We start from the raw sequence: 14,441 nt of genomic DNA, 5'->3' as shown, positions 1-14,441 counted from the left end.
TTTCTATAGCACCTTTTATTACATAGTTATCACAAAGCGTTGCACAGTCAAGAATAAGCCGAATCAAAAAGGAAAGTGTGTAACTTACTTTTAAAGATCAGAAGACAACATGTTAAGATAAAACTGTAATCTGATTTTATGTAATGAACCATAAAATACAATCTAAGCAATTATAACATTCATGCACATTCATTCAAACTTAATATAACATGTTATTTACAGATAATTTGCACTGTTCTATATGAAAACTTAAATGCAAGTAAATGCTGAATTTCGTGAGGCAAACAGACTTGTTCTGAATGTTCGATGTGGAACAGGAACACGTTTTAGCCATTCTGTTTTCAAATACAACAATCAAGTTGGAAAGTCGAAATCTTCCATTTCAATTTCATAACTCTGTAGCTCATCGGATCCTACCCATATAGCCTCTGTATGTAAGTCATGCCTCCATGATGCCAGTTAGATTTCAGCCCAGAAAAATAGGTTTAAATAGTGCAGCTATCAGTAGTTAAAGAGTTAATGTACTGAGATAGAGACAGTGGCATTTCAATTTGCAACGGCAGCATATTTGTTATTTTAAAAAAAAGCAAAATCTTGGCTCGGTTCCTGTGTTTTTGCCTCTTTGAGAAAAGCTTGAGGCTCAGCCTTGGAAATGACATGCCCGCCTGTGCTCAGCTGCTGCATGCCTTCCTTCTCACATGATCTGAGTTTATATCACTCAAAGTAGAATTGGCAGTAAAAATGCATTTCAAGGGGATATGCTTTCCATTGACCTCCATTTGCTGCGAGAAGGGCAATTCTCTCAGTTATGAAGATTAACCACAAAGGGTTTACTTGGCACTGATCTGTAACTGGAAGTGTGACAAAATCTTAGAATTTGCTTTTAATATTCCCTCTGGCCGTTTTAGAGTACAAATTAAAAACTATTTAGCTTTTAAATGCGTCAGCAGAAATTGAAATGTTATTTGGGTAAGTGTTGATATGCGCAGTGTTTATGATTTAAGTCCTATGGTTGCTGGCAGAGACATTAACCCTGTTCCTGCCACAGAATCGTAAACACGTACAATGCTAAACATGTTACTCCTGATAGACCTGGAGCAGTTAGCACAACTGGACAAATCCATTTGAACAAAGAAGACTACGCGGTGATCTGATTCAAGCATTCAAAATCCTAAAAGGTATAGACAATGTCGACTCAGGGGACTTTTTTGACCTGAAAAAAGAAACAAGGACCAGGGGTCACAAATGGAGATTAGATAAAAGAGCATTCAGAACAGAAAATAGGAGGCACTTTTTTACACAGAGAATTGTGAGGGTCTGGAACCAACTCCCCACTAATGTTATTGAAGCTGACACCCTGGGATCCTTCAAGAAGCTGCTTGATGAGATTCTGGGATCAATATGCTACTAACAACCAAACGAGCAAGATGGGCTGAATGGCCTCCTCTCGTTTGTAAACTTTCTTATGTTCTTATGTTCTTAAAACATCCATTTAACCACCAAAGGCTCGTTTGAGCAACCCAAATCTTTTATTAAAAGCTGAAAGTTTACATACATTTCATCAGATAAATTCCAACATGTCTGTTTTTTTTCTCCAAACTTCTAGTGGCATATGGATATCTACCAGTGATTTGCCCCTTTTTTGAAAAGAAGTGCCCACCCATGGTGATAGGCTGTAATATCAACACCCCCATTCAACCTGTTTTAACCAATCAGGATAGAGTATTTACAGATAACTAAATAAACCCTTCCTGTTCATTTAGAGATATAATTTAGATAGATAGATAGATGAAGATAGAGGGTAGGGTAACATTTAATAATAAGGGGAGCAGTGAAAATGGCAGTGGTAAGAACATTCATTTTAAACCTCAGCAACAACATCTTAACAAGGAAAAGTTCCACTAAACAATGATAATGGGAGCAGTGAAAATACATCTCCAATCACATTTTCACTGCTGCTCTGATCATCTGCTGTTGAACATTGTTAATGTTAAGGGTGGTTTTAAAATAAATAAATAAATTAGGTTCAATAACATTTGCATTTACACTTCTCCCTGGCAACAAAGATACAGGGGAGGTGACTGTATGTTTGTATTAACTGCAGTATATTTGAGACTCGCTCATTCAGTTGTGATGAAGCTTGGTATGGGCATTCATTAGCACAAGTGCTTGAGAGTATCCAAATATTTGTCATTGTCACCTACTTTTGCAGATCCATTTCCCATATTTGATTAAACTTTGCATGAACACTTGTTACAAGAAGTTATTCCATATGCTGTGTGAGTGTAGCTCGTGCTGACATACTTTTTCACACTACTGACATCTGATTGGCTGAGCTGTTGAAAGCTCCAGTTTGACTAAACTGTACATAGGTATTTATTATAATATATTCTACATGTGTTTTGTATTATTATTATTATTTATTTCTTAGCAGACGCCCTTATCCAGGGCGACTTACAGTCATAAACAAAAATACATTTCAAGAATTACATATACTGTTTCTGCTCAGATAATTCTTTACAAGTCTTCAAAAGACTTGAAAAGACTACCAGTACCAAAAGCTGAGATTGAGGAGGTTTTAGAAATGGACACAACGTGTGTGGAACTGTCATTTGTATGAAGCCATCAGAAGGCAATGATACTGGAAGCTGTGCTGGTCAGGCTTTGCTATCTCAGGGCTTGGGACACTCTTCCTCCTGCTTGTGGAATACTCCTCCAGCCCTCTTCCTCCAGCTCAGCTTCAAGCCTTCCACTGGGGCGAGCTTGTAGAAGCGCTCTCGAATCTGAAACAAAATAATATGTTGCCAAACAGATATACAACTGCAAGTGTTTGAAGAAATACTCATACACAGCATGTTATTATTTTATTATTTCTAATTCACAAATATAGTTTGGATTTTCGTGTTATACCGGAACAGTGAAGTATTACCCACATTATGTTAGCAAAGTTGCAATATAACTGGTAAAGTATAAGATACACCACTTATTTTGCTTGGTAACGTATTCCCTTAGCTAATAAAAGAGAACCACAACAGCAAACACCGACTAGCTCACCAGGAATTATTTATTTTTAAAACACCCTGTCATTTAAATTCATTTAAGTTATATATTATAGGGTCATAGGACAGTGAGTATCTATGTATGTGGGTAATATCAACATGAGAAGAAGTGAACAAAGCGAGGCATGTAGCAACTTATTTTAATTTTTCTCACGCATGCAAGGTTTATTTTTGCTAACTCAAAAGTTACGCATGCGCAGTTGGGCTCCACCACCAAGAGTAAGTTAGGGGGTATTCGTCCGTTTAATAATACTCTCTGGGTAATTTAATTTGAATTCATTAGGTCACTTATGTCTGTGGTTCTTGTGGATCCTGTCTTTATCCATTTAATTTTTTACAACTTCTTTTTTGTACAATAAATAATTTGTCTCACTTCAGATGTGTTAATATATCAAATATTCTAATTAGCTTTTCCAATTGACATATAATCATATGACAACATGAACACATCCATGGATGTTCTGGTTTTAGACCTCATCTCACCTGCCCAGTGGTGACTGCGCATGTTGTCTGAAGTGAACCAACCTACTGTACCAGTTAAGCAGTGTGTACTGGAAAGCCTTGTCAGAACATAGGTCAGGGAAAGGTGCGGTAGTGGCTTTAACTGACAAATTCCCATCTTTTTTGGATTTATCAGCTCTTACCATCAAGTAAAACATTGTTTTTTGTGTTTAATAAGCTTTTAATGTGATGGTTGTTTTTTTGTTGGCTGTGCTGACAAATGTATTTTATATTTTTAGAACGAGGATGTCGGCCAGCCACTGTTTTCTTTATGCTTTTCTTCTGCTGTTTTAGTACAGTATTATACCTTCTGTGTTGTGTTTTTATATTCTGTGATTAAAGGTTTCATATTTAGTCTTTATCAGAGCACTACCTTGTGCGCTCTTGTCACGGTGCACAGGTTTGTTCTAGCATATGGTTTATGTTTGTTGTGTTGGAGTCCTTTTATTTTAGGTGGCTTTTCTTTTAATATATTAACAATGTGTTATAAGAGTGACGTAAGGTCTGCATTTGCTACCATTATCAATCAATCTTTATTTTATATAGCACCTTTCATAGTGGACCACCATTACAAAGCGCTTTATAAGATACAGTAAAAAGAAAACAATGCATAATACATGAAATAGAGTGAAAATGCATAATACATGAAATAGAGTGAAAAACAATGCATAATACATTAAATACAAGGCTATGATGTAAAAAGAATTCTAAAAAAGTAGCAACAACACAACAGCTAATAACAGATATCAGGCTTAAAGAGCATGGAAAGCAAGAGAGAACAAGTGGGTCTTGAGAGTTGATTTAAAGCGAGCGACGGTGGGAGCATCACGCACCAAAGCTGGGAGAGAGTTGGAGCCATGAAGCTAAACGAGCGGTCTCCAAGTGTGATGCACTTTTGTTTGGGGATAACAAGCAGGCCAGAGTTGGAGGACCTCAGCTTGCGGGCAGGGACATAGCGGGTCAGCAGGTTGAAGAGGTACTCAGGACCTGTGTGATGAAGGGCATTGTAGGTGAGCAGGAGTTTTGAAAGTAATCCTGAACTTTGCAGGTAGCCAGTGTAGTTGGGCAAGACGGGGGGGGGGGGGGGTGAAGTGTTCATGTTTTTTACATCTGGTAAGGACCCTGGCAGCGGCATTCTGAACTAGCTGCAGTCGGATTATGGCGCGTGCCAGGAGACCACCATAGAGAATGTTGCAGTAGTCGAGTCGAGAGGAGATGCATGATAGAGTATCGGCGCATCCGGGAGGGAAAGGTAGGGACGGACGTTGGAGATGTTTCGAAGATGGTAGAAGGAAGATTTGACCACGGAGGAAATGTGGGCATCAAAGGAGAGGTTGCTGTCGAGAATACTTACTGTCATCAGCATAGGAATGTAACATGAGGCTGTGTTGCTGGATAAGGTGAAGGGAAGCATGTAGATGCTTAAGAGAAGAGGCCCAAGACAGACCCTTGAGGGACACCACAAGTGACTGGGTTTGCGACACCACTGCATCCAGCATAGAAAACGGACTGTATGTGTCCGGATAGGTAAGAGGACATCCAGGAGAGACAGGTTCCAGAGATCCAAGCATAATTCTCAAGGTGGTCAAGAAGGGGGCTAAAACCAATTCCAAAATGTTTTTCCATTATTATAACAGCAAGAGAACATTCAAAGAGGAGGTTAAATGTCTAAGAGACACAAATGGCAAAAACATAGCTGAAGAAAAAAAAAATAGCAAATATATTAAATGATTACTTTTCACAGGTTTTTACAAAGGAGGACATGGACAACATGCCCGACATGTCGACCTGTTCCTATCCAGTTTTAAATAACTTAGCATAACAGAGGCAGAAGTGTTAAAGGGACTAGGAGCTCTTAAAATAAACAAATCCCCTGGACCGGATGAGATCCTCCCAATAGTACTCAAAGAAATGAGAGAAGTTATTTACAAACCGCTAACCAAGATCAAGGCAACAGTCTCTTGACACAGGGGTTGTACCGACAGACTGGAAAATAGCAAACCACAAAAAGGGAGACAAAACTGAACCAGGTAACTACAGACCAATAAGCCTGACTTCTAATATATGTAAACTTATGGAAACTATAATAAGATCTAAAATGGAAAATTACCTATATGGTAAAAATATCCTGGGAGTCAGTCAGCATGGTTTTAGCAAAGGGAGATCGTGTCTAACTAACCTGCTTGACTTTTTTGAGGATGCAACATTGACAATGGATAATTGCAAAGCATACAACATGGTTTTATTTAGATTTCCGGAAAGCTTTTGACAAAGTCCCGCATAAAAGATTAATTCTCGAACTGAATGCAGTAGGGATTCAAGGAAATGCATGCACATGGATTAGGGAGTGGTTAACAGGTAGAGAACAGAAAGTACTGATTAGAGGAGAATCCTCAAAATGGAGAGAGGTAACCAGTGGTGTACCACAGGGATCAGTATTAGGTCCTCTGCTATTCCTAATCTACATTAATGATTTGATTCTGGTATAGTAAGCAAACATGTTAAATTTGCAGACGACACAAAAATAGGAGGAGTGGCAAACACTGTTGCAGCAGCAAAGGTCATTCAAAATGATCTAGACAGCATTCAGAACTGGGCAGACACATTGCAAATGAAATTCAATAGAGAAATGTGTAAAGTATTATTATTATTATTATTTGTTTATTTAGCAGACGCCTTTATCCAAGGCGACTTACAGAGACTAGGGTGTGTGAACTATGCATCAGCTGCAGAGTCACTTACAACTACGTCTCACCTGAAAGACGGAGCACAAGGAGGTTAAGTGACTTGCTCAGGGTCACACCATGAGTCAGTGGCTGAGGTGGGATTTGAACCGGGGACCTCCTGGTTACAAGCCCCTTTCTTTAACCACTGGACCACACAGCCTCCTGTATTGCATGCAGGAAATAAAAAAATGTGCATTACAAATGTCATATGGTAGATACTGAAATTGAAGAAGGGAACTATGAAAAACACCTAGGAGTTTATGTTGACTGCTAAGAAATAAATAAAGAATAAAAGAATGACTCAGAAATGTCTAGACAATGTGGGGAAGCTATAAAAAAGGCCAACAAGATGATCAGATATATTGTGAGGAGTGTTGAATTTAAATCAAGGGAAGTATTGTTAAAACTTTACAATGCATTAGTAAGACCTCACCTTGAATATTGTGTTCAGTTCTGGTCACCTTGTTACAAAAAGGATATTGCTGCTCTAGAAAGAGTGCAAAGAAGAGCAACCAGAAGAGTGCAAAGAAGAGCAACCAGAATTATGACATGCCCGCCTGTGCTCAGCTGCTGCATGCTTTACAGCTCACCTGATCTGAGTTTATATCACTCAAAGTAGAATTGGCAGTAAAAATGCATTTCAAGGGGATATGCTTTCCATTGACCTCCATTTGCTGCGAGAAGGGCAATTCTCTCATTTATGAAGATTAATCACAAAGGGTTTACTTGGCACTGATCTGCAACTGGAAGTGTGACAAAATCTTAGACTATGCTTTTAATATTCCCTCTGGCCGTTTTAGAGTACAAATTAAAAACTATTTAGCTTTTAAATGCGTCAGCAGAAATTGAAATGTTATTTGGGTAAGTGTTGATATGCGCAGTGTTTATGATTTAAGTCCTATGGTTGCTGGCAGAGACATTAACCCTTTTCTTGCCACAGAATCGTAAACACATACAATGCTAAACATGTTACTCCTGATAGACCTGGATCAGTTAGCACAACTGGACAAATCCATTTGAACAAAGAACACTACGCGGTGATCTGATTCAAGCATTCAAAATCCTAAAAGGTATAGACAATGTCGACCCAGGGGACTTTTTTTACCTGAAAAAAGAAACAAGGACCAGGGGTCACAAATGGAGATTAGATAAAGGGGCATTCTGAACAGAAAATAGGAGGCAGATTGAGAGTCCAAGACAGTCCAGAAGCTGTTGAAGTCGATCACTAGGGGGGAGGAAGGCAAGTCAACATGAATGTTGAAGTCACCTAGGAGTAGGATTTTGTCAGTAGAAGTGCAGACGAGGGAGAGAAATTCCGAAAACCCAGCAATAAAAGCTGAGTTATTCTTTGGTGGACAGTAGATAACAGCAAGGGTGAGGAACAAGGGAGAGGGGAGCTTGATGGTGAGATGCTCAAATGAAGAAAAGGCTGGCAAAGAAAGAACTGAGGAAGTGAGAACAGATTTTGCAATAACAGCAGTGCTCCCGCCTCGGCCAGTGAGGTGAGGTTTGTCAAAGAGGGTATAGCCATTTGGGGTGGCTAGATGCAGCGAGTGCATGTTGTTTGCAGAGTGCTAGCTTTCAGCTAGACAGAGAAGATCAAGATTGGCATCAGATATAAGTTCACTGAGAGATTTGTTAGTCAGAGAACTACAATTGAAAAAGGAGATCTTCAAATTTGTAGCAGGCAGTGTAGGGGAGGAGTTAGTAAGGTTATCTGCAGAAGGTACTTAGCAGTGTTCATTCTAGGAGAGGAGAAAGAGTGAGCACACTTTGTCCAGGGGATCCAGACGTTAGGTATCTGAGTGGGGATTAGGCCTCTAGTAGCCATAAGGAGAGATATGGAAAAGGTCCTCGCTCCACCTGTCCTCGCTCTGACTGCAACAACTCAGACTGCCCTTGGACGTGTAGCCCTTCGACTGGCTGGCGCCTAGAACGGCTGCCGTTCTAAGACAGTGTTTGCGAAATTTATACTGTTGTGCAGGTCTAGAGCTATTCCAGTTTACACTTACAAAATTCATTTCAATCTACCACAGCTCTAAACACGTTAGAAAATGAATTACTTCAACCAGCGTATATCCATCTTCTGCATTAAGCAAGCCTGGCTGTTGTCGCTGGGGGAGGGTTCCTCCACCTGGACCATTCTGTTCCTCTAGGATCATCCTAGCCAAGCACATGGGCTTGTTTTAAGGTGGTTTAAGTATTTTTTGATTTGGTTGTATGTTTTATTTTTTTATTTTGTTATTTTTTTTACTAAGAACTTTTATAGATTGAATTTTCAGTATTCTTTTGTTTGTTGGTTTTATTTAAGCACTAATTATTTCACAGTGTTACTTGCTTGGTCTGGGCAGACCTAGTGGACTGCATAAGCAGGTTCAAGGCAGTGATGTAGTCAAGACCAAACATACCGAGACCAGACCAAGACCGTGGCCAAATGTACCGAGACCAGACCAAGACCAAACGTACCGAGACCGAGACCAAGACCGATGCCAAATGTACTGAGACAAAGACCAAGACAAAGACTTAACGTACCGAGACCAAGACCAAGACCGAGACCAAGCGTACCGAGACCGAGACCAAGACCGAGGTCAAATGTACCGAGACCAAGACCAAGACCGAGGCCAAATGTACCGAGACCAAGACCAATACAAAGACTTAACGTGCCGAGACCAAGACCAAGACCGAGACTTAACGTACCAAGACCAATACGAAGACCAAGACCAAGACCGAAACCAAACGTACCGAGACCGAGACCAAGACCGAGGCCAAATGTACTGAGACCAAGACCAAGACCAAGACTTAACGTACCGAGACCAAGACCAAGACCAAGACCAAGACCAAGACCGAGACCAAACGTACTGACACCGAGACCAAGACCGAGGCCAAATGTACCGAGACCAAGACCAAGACCTACTTAACGTACCAAGACCAATACCAAGACCAAGACCGAGACCAAACGTACCGAGACCGAGACCGAGACCAAACGTACAAAGACTTAACGTGCCGAGACCAAGACCAAGACCGAGACTTAACGTACCAAGACCAATACGAAGACCAAGACCAAGACCAAGACCGAAACCAAATGTACTGAGACCGAGACCAAGACCGAGGCCAAATGTACTGAGACCAAGACCAAGACCAAGACTTAACGTACCGAGACCAAGACCAAGACCAAGACCGAGACCAAACATACTGACACCGAGACCAAGACAGAGGCCAAGACCGAGACCAAACGTACTGACACGAGACCAAGACCGAGGCCAAATGTACCGAGACCAAGACCAAGACCTACTTAACGTACCGAGACCAATACCAAGACCAAGACCGAGACCAAACGTACCGAGACCGAGACCAAGACCAAGGCCAAATGTACCAAGACCAAGACCAAGACCAAGACTTAACGTACCGAGACCAATGCCAAGACCAAGACCGAGACCAAACGTACTGACACTGAGACCAAGACAGAGGCCAAATGTACCGAGACCAAGACCAAGACCAAGACTTAACGTACCGAGACCAATACCAAGACCACGACCGAGACCAAACGTACTGACACCGAGACCAAGACACAGGCCAAATGTACCGAGACCAAGACCAAGACCGACTTAACGTACCGAGACCAATACCAAGACCAAGACAGAGACCAAACGTACCAAGACCAAGACCGAGGCCAAATGTACCGAGACCAAATGTACCGAGACCAAGACCAAGACTTAACGTACCAAGACCAATACCAAGACCAAGACCAAGACCGAGACCAAACGTACTGACACCGAGACCAAGAACGAGGCCAAATGTACCGAGACCAAGACCAAGACCTACTTAACGTACCGAGACCAATACCAAGACCAAGACCGAGACCAAACATACCGAGATCAAACGTACCGAGACCAATATATTTTTGTTGTGACCAACCTTATATACTAAATTAATTTTTGCTAGAATTACAACAACAATGATAGTAACAACTGTTTATTTTTTGAAAGCTATTTTTCTTTAGGTAAACAAAATAAACACAAAAAATGTAACAACTGAAAAATTTGTTCTTTTGACTTTTTCCAGTTACAATAAATTCACTTAGGAATACACACCTTGAAAAGATGTATAAAACATTTACATGAAATATTGACATATAATTGGAAACATCTTAAGAGAATTTTGAACTTGACATTTGGAATCTTTATTTTATATAGCACCTTTCATAGTTGACCACCATCACAAAGCGCTTTACAAGATGCAAATTGCCAATTATTCAACCTAGCTCACTGCTGCAAGCCCTGTACTGACTCGGAAGAGATGAAGCATATTGCTGGGACATGTGAAAGCCGAGAGATGCTAGGATCCTTCCGAACTGAGCTTGACACCTGATACAATCTAAGAAACACCAATTCTTAATTTTTAAGTGATTAAATGCCTGGTAATTGTGGTGTGCTTTTAAGTAGTAGAATATGAATATGTGGTACAGTCCTCATTTGTAAATCCATAGCCTATTGTAATTGTTATTTATGTTGGTGTATGCTTATGCTGTAGCCTGTTGAAATAAGTTGTTATCAGGACTTTTAAAATATACCTGTAACTTCATACATTATTACAGTGGGGGGTGAGGGCAATAATAATAATAATAATAATAATAATAATAATAATAACTTTTACTTTATATGTCACCTAAATGCAAAGCATCTCAAAACGCTTTACAATTTCAAACACGGTAGCAAAAAACATATCAAAAGCACAAAATGCAGGCACACAGACATATTTTATTTTTTTTGGCTCGACAAAAACAGTGATAAATAATTTCAAAATTATAAAACCTAACCTATTTATAGACATCTGTGTTACTGACACAATTTTGTTAAGGTAACTATTATATTACATTATTTTGTATTTAATGGCTGTCAATGTATAAAAGTGAATTTTGAAGGATAAAAAAGCATATATGATAACTGAGGAAATAAAATAATCTTGAGAATGTTTATGAATGAGACCAATCTGCATGCTGCCTGCTAGACCAAGACCCAACGTGCCGAGACCCAGACCAAGACCCGACATGCCGAGACCCAGACCCAGACCAAGACCCGACGTGCCAAGACCCAAACCCAGACCCGACGTGCCGAGACCCAGACCCAGACCAAGACCCGACGTGCCGAGACCCAGACCCAGACCAAGACCCGACGTGCCGAGACCCAGACCAAGACCCGACGTGCCGAGACCCAGACCCAGACCCAGACCCGACGTGCCGAGACTGAGACCCAGGCCAAGACCAGAAGGCCCGAGACCCAGACCAAGACCAAGACCTTACAATGTGGTCTCAAGATCGGCCTCAAGACCGAGACCGGGTCTCGAGACTCCATCTCTGGTTCAAGGTGTCTATGAGCTCTGGATGTTCTCTTTCTAGTGCTCCAGCCCTGACTTGTTGTGTTCCTTTTTAGTGCTGCTGTGTTAAAAATGACTCCATACAACTGCTTTATTCTTTCTTTGTCCACTGCCTGCAGCCATCGCTGTGTTGGTCATTTTAGCTTATCTGTGTTATTCCTGTGTGTGATAATAAAATATCCTGCTCGGAGTGAGCACTAAGTGACCTTTGTGTCTCCTGAATTTTCATTCAATTGAGAAAACTTGCACAGGGGGAAGGGGGGGGAGTTGAGTTCTATCATAGAGGTCCCAGTACTCTTAATGTTATTTGGGAGGCGTAGTCATAAGTTATTGGGACGCACATCCCCGCACCCACCACATACTGTTTATTATTAATACACACATTTAAAATCCAGCTATACTTGGTTTCTAATCATGACCAACCTTTTTACAATTGCAATTTTCATTGCAAAGAGGGAAAACGAGGATGAAGAGAGTACTGTTAAGTGGCTCGTTGCGATGTGACATTTTTTAAAGAACAAGCTCAATGAAAATAAATTCAATCTAACAGTAAACGCAATATATAAAACCAATATATGAAACAGGTATAAACTGCAGAAGAGGGATTGCAGCATTATTTTACTTCACAGATCTGTGCTCTTAATATAGAACTGAATATCCATTTATATAAAAAAATATGTATGAATGTGACAGGGAGAGTGAGGATCTGAGCTGCAAATCTCCCTCCCAACCCAAGAGGGCGCTAAACAGAGGTACTTGCACGCCTGTTCAGAGACGGGCCGGCTTGGAGAGAGGGGCGGAAAAGGAAGTCGGCCATCTTGGTGCAGGGCAGAATGACCATATTAGGGGACAAGATTACTGTGATCAGCTGTGCTGCATTAGACAACTGGCAGGTGTGCTGAGTCGCGCTGATCATGGGGTGGAGTCTCCTAGTATATAAGGGCTGTCATTCTGTAAGTGCTGGGCTTTTGAGGTAATACTAAACCTGGGTTGCTGAGCTGTGTGTTTGTTTGTGTTCTACGTGTTTTTGATTTGTTTATCGTCAGGACCGGGGTCAGAGTGATCCCTGACGCCAAGGAGCTGCCGCACTACTGCCAGCACTTTTCACCATGGACATCACATGCCCCGCACAACTGAACTGGACACTTCAGTACCTGAGCACCTGCACTTTTCACCACCTCAACAGTGCACCCAAAGAGCTGAGAGGGACTTGCTCTATTGGGACTTATGATTTGTATTTTTGTTGCTTTGGACTGTGTTTCCCTTTTAATAAAGTTCACCCTCTACCATTGTGGTAGAGTTTTTGCACCTCTGTAAGTGACGTCTGTTCCACATTCACACCCACTGCACCATCACAATGAACTATTTCTGAAACCCCAGACACACACACAAAATATATATATATATATATATATATATATATATATATATTGTGAGACAGCAGGGAGGGGGTTAAAACCTCCCTGCAGAAAAAAACATGTGCGGAAGGCACACTTGTGTTTTGTTAATGGTTTAATTGCTTTTGTTTAATTGTTTTATTGTTTAATTAGTACCTGCACCTGGCTATTATTAAAAATTAGAGCCAGGTGCAGGGATTTAAAAAGAGAGCAGTCAGTCTGCTCGGGGTTGCTGCTGAAGAGGGCAGAAGCCCGACTGTGCTAGTGTGTGGGTACAGCCGTAAAATTAAAAAAAAGGTAGAGTGAAGCCTTTGTTTTGTGTGTGCTGTTTTGTTTCTTTTGTTTTGTACAGGTAAACAGCTTAGCTGTCCTGTTTTAGTTTAGGTTCCTGTTCTGTTTTAGTTAGTGCTCAAAGAGAGCTAGGTGTTTGTTTTGTTTATTTTGTTTTTGTGTTTTCATTATTAAAAATTGCGCAACCGCGCTTAAAAATCCATTTTGGTGTGTTGGGTCGGTGTTTTTAAAGGGGCAACGAACAGTGGTGAGTGTGATTCTTTCACAATATATATATATATATATATATATATATATATATATATATCTACAAAATACTCAATGTCCTTTACCTCAGCCAAAATAGCGTTGCTGACTGTGGGGTTTTCAAGATCCAGTCCTTCTGCTGCCTTTATCTCAATCCTCACCACCTGCCTTCTTTTCCCTGTGCGGACAAACAGAACCATTCACACGGCATGGGTTAGAAAGGTTAAATGGTAAGAACCTCATGGATTGTTGTTTGCAATCAGCCCTTGCCTTTTATTTTAAATTCAGTGGGCTGAGCTGGCAGTTCATTACAGACATGCACAAGTTTTTTGCGGTATGTAAATTACAAAAAAAAAAATCTTTGCATTTATCAAAATTGGACCCATAAAGTTATAGAAAAGTATAAAGATATGCTACCTGGTTCTGGAGAGGTCTTAGTTTCAGTTGATCTCTCTGTAGTTTCAGTTGATCTCTCTGTAGTTTCAGTTGATCTCTCTGTAGTTTCAGTTGATCTCTCTGTAGTTTCAGTTGATCTCTCTGTAGTTTCGGTTGTGAGGTTTGATTCTGTATGAAAACAAGTACATACAGTGCGGGACAAATAATTATTTTTTTGTGGAAACAACAAGTGTTTCTTACAGAGTACTTACTGCTGGAAGGGAATCCGACTGTAAAGAAAGAAACGGAGGACCCCTGCACTTACCACCCATGGATCTGGGACTTTATATTTTGTCAAGCACCTCAGCCTGTTTCCGTGTTTTTCTCTCTCTCTGCTCCCCATTAACAACCAAGAGTTTTGAGACAACATACTCCCTTTTGTACTTCGTGCAACGCCCCTCTGCTCCCTGTTG

General features: G+C 40.6%; 1 long non-coding RNA gene across 1 annotated transcript; it reads right to left on the bottom strand.

Annotated features, from left to right (window-relative positions):
• Nucleotides 1-1,589: 1,589 nt before the first annotated feature.
• LOC131724822 (uncharacterized) lies at nucleotides 1,590-14,186 on the bottom strand. The gene is made up of 3 exons (XR_009320330.1): nucleotides 14,011-14,186; nucleotides 13,680-13,771; nucleotides 1,590-2,783 (listed from the first exon to the last, which is right to left on the bottom strand). It is a non-coding gene; the product is annotated as an uncharacterized LOC131724822 (long non-coding RNA).
• Nucleotides 14,187-14,441: the final 255 nt, after the last annotated feature.

This window comes from Acipenser ruthenus, chromosome 57 (assembly GCF_902713425.1).
Source record: "Acipenser ruthenus chromosome 57, fAciRut3.2 maternal haplotype, whole genome shotgun sequence".
Lineage (NCBI taxonomy): Eukaryota > Metazoa > Chordata > Actinopteri > Acipenseriformes > Acipenseridae > Acipenser > Acipenser ruthenus.
This window is presented reverse-complemented; position numbering and strand designations above follow the sequence as displayed.